We start from the raw sequence: 3,506 nt of genomic DNA, 5'->3' as shown, positions 1-3,506 counted from the left end.
TTATTACTACTGGGGGGGGGGGGGGCATTTATTACTGCCACACAATATACAGTATACCGCTACACTGTGCCCCACAATATACAGTATACCTCTACACTGTGCCCCACAATATACAGTATACCTCTACACTGTGCCCCACAATATACAGTATACCTCTACACTGTGCCCCACAATATACAGTATACCTCTACACTGTGCCCCACAATATACAGTATACCTCTACACTGTGCCTCACAATATACAGTATACCTCTACACTGTGCCACACAATATACAGTAAACCTCTACACTGTGCCCCACAATATACAGTATACCGCTACACTGTGCCACACAATGTACAGTATACCTCTACACTGTGCCCCACAATATACAGTATACCTCTACACTGTGCCCCACAATATACAGTATACCTCTACACTGTGCCCCACAATATACAGTATACCTCTACACTGTGCCCCACAATGTACAGTATACCTCTACACTGTGCCAAACAATATACAGTATACCGCTACACTGTGCCCCACAATGTACAGTATACCGCTACACTGTGCCCCACAATGTACAGTATACCGCTACACTGTGCCCCACAATGTACAGTATACCGCTACACTGTGCCCCACAATATACTGTATACCTCTACACTGTGCCCCACAATATACAGTATACTGCTACACTGTGCCCCACAATATACAGCATACCTCTACACTGTGCCACACAATATACAGTATACCTCTACACTGTGCCCCACAATGTACAGTATACCTCTACACTGTGCCCCACAATATACAGTATACCTCTACTCTACACTGTGCCCCACAATATACAGTATACCTCTACACTGTGCCCCACAATGTACAGTATACCGCTACACTGTGCCCCACAATATACAGTATACCTCTACACTGTGCCCCCCCCACAATATACAGTATACCTCTACACTGTGCCCCACAATATACAGTATACCTCTACACTGTGCCCCACAATGTACAGTATACCTCTACACCGTGCCACACAATTTACAGTATACCTCTACACTGTGCCCCACAATGTACAGTATACCTCTACACCGTGCCACACAATGTACAGTATACCACTACACCGTGCCACACAATGTACAGTATACCGCTACACCGTGCCACACAATGTACAGTATACCGCTACACCGTGCCACACAATGTACAGTATACCGCTACACTGTGCCACACAATGTACAGTATACCTCTACACCATGTAGTCTGTTCTATAAGCACCATTGTGTTGTAGTGGCGGACAGAAAATAATCTGGAAGTGCCCCTCCCAAGACCAGACTCTGGATCCGTCACTGGATGTGACATACACGTCTCTGTGTGACGTGTATGCAGCGGAGCTGTCTCTGTGTGACGTGTATGCAGCGGAGCTGTCTCTGTGTGACGTGTATGTAGCGGAGCTGTCTCTGTGTGATGTGTATGTAGCGGAGCTGTCTCTGTGTGACGTGTATGCAGCGGAGCTGTCTCTGTGTGACGTGTATGCAGCGGAGCTGTCTCTGTGTGACGTGTATGCAGCGGCGCTAGGCTGACTGAACAGGAACGTGCTCACCGCCATGCTAAAGGACTTTGTTTCTTTTGTGGTGGTTCTGATCATTTTCGCTGTGATTGTTCCCTAAAGCCGGGAAACTCCCGAGCCTCAGGTCTGTTGCAGAGGTGGCTCTAGGTGAAGATCATTTCTCTCTACCCATGACTCTGCCGGCAACTTTGTCATTTGGAGATAATTGGCTCATGGAGATGGCACTTCTGGATTCCGGATTGGCAGGAAAGCCATAGTGGATTGATATCGTATTCCAGTCCGACGCCTGCAGAGACCATTGATGGTGTCATCTGTCGATGCAAGGGCTCTATCTGAGTACAGTTTAGTACTGAACCTGTGAAACTACAGATTGGAGCTCTCCATACTGAAGACATTTCATTCTTGATTCTTCCAAGTCTGTCTCATCCTCTCCTTTTGGGACTACTATGGCTCTGTATCCATGAACCTGTTCTTGATTGGAAGTCCAGAGATGTGCTTCGTTGGAAAATGTCTTTCTCCTGTACAGCCTGCTCGGGTACCACCAAATCTTGAAGATCTGCCTGCAGCATATCACACCTATGCTGAAGTCTTCGATAAGAAAGAGGCTGAGACGTTACCTCCACACAGGCCCTATGATTGTCCTTGTGACCTGGTACATGGTTCTTCACCTCCCCATGGTCATATTTATCCCCTGTCGCCAGCTCCGCAAGCCATGTCCGAATATATTAAAGAAAATCTTGATAGAGGATTTATCCGGAAGTCATCTTCTCCAGCTGGCGCTGGTTTCATCTTTGTAATGAAAAAAAAATCTCTGGCCATGCATCGGTTATAGGTGTGTCAATAAGTTCACAGTCAAGAACAAATACCCTCTTCCCCTTATTCCAGAGTTGTTTGACTGCTTCAGAGAAGCTAAGGTCTTTTCCAAATTAGATCTGCGTAGGGTCTACAATTTGATCTGAATTTGCCAATAGGATGAGTGGAAGACCGCCTTTAACTCCCGTGATGGTCACTATGAGTATCTGGTAATGTCTTTAGGGCTAAGCAATGTCCCGGGGATATTTCATGAATTTGTTAAAGATATCTTCAGAGACTTACTGTATTCCTGTGTTGTGGTCTTTCTTGATGACATTCTAATATTCTACTCAGATTTGGTATCCCACCGAAAACAGGTCCACCTGGTCCTAAAAAGGCTTTGAGAGAATAATCAGTTTACCAAATTTGAAAAATGTATCTTTGAACAATGCTCGCTTCCATTTCTGGGGTACATATTATCTGATACTGGTCTGCAATGATCCTGAGAAGCTGTCCGTGATTTTGAAGTGGCCTCGTCCTTCTGCAATTCAACGTTTCCTGGGGTTCACAAACTACTACCGCCAGTTTGTGCCAGGCTTCTTTTCTTTGACAGCTCCTATCTCAGCCTTCACCCGCAAAGGGGCGAATCCCAAGAGTTGTATAGCTGAGGCTGAATCAGCCTTTCAAGCCTTGAAGCAGGCCTTCTCTACAGTTCAAGTACTCCATCGTCCTGATGCCAGTAAGCTAATTTTTCTGGAGGTGGATGCATCATCTATTGGTGCTGGGGCGGTGTTTTCACAAAAGTCTTGCTCGGGTAAGATGACAACCTGTGGCTTCTTCTCCGCTCCTGAGTGCAACTACTCAATTGGGGACAGAGAGTTGTTGGCCATCAATATGGCATTGGAGGAATGGTGGTACCTTCTGGAGGGAGCTGGTCATCCTGTGGTGTTCTATACCGACCAGAAGAACCTCACATATCTGCAGTTTGCACAGAAACTTAATCCTAGATGGACCCTGTTCTTTGGCCATTTTTATTGAATTCTTTACTTTCATGCTGCAGACAAGAACATCAAAGCAGATGCTCTGTCAAGATCCTTTGATTCTACCGACCAGGAGGAGGAGCACCAACATATCATCAATCCCGCTTAAATCTCTGCCTGCCCTGCCAAGCTA

Source organism: Bufo gargarizans, chromosome 6 (assembly GCF_014858855.1).
Source record: "Bufo gargarizans isolate SCDJY-AF-19 chromosome 6, ASM1485885v1, whole genome shotgun sequence".
NCBI lineage: Eukaryota > Metazoa > Chordata > Amphibia > Anura > Bufonidae > Bufo > Bufo gargarizans.
The sequence above is the reverse complement of the archived record's forward strand: the minus strand, read 5'-3'. Positions refer to the sequence as shown.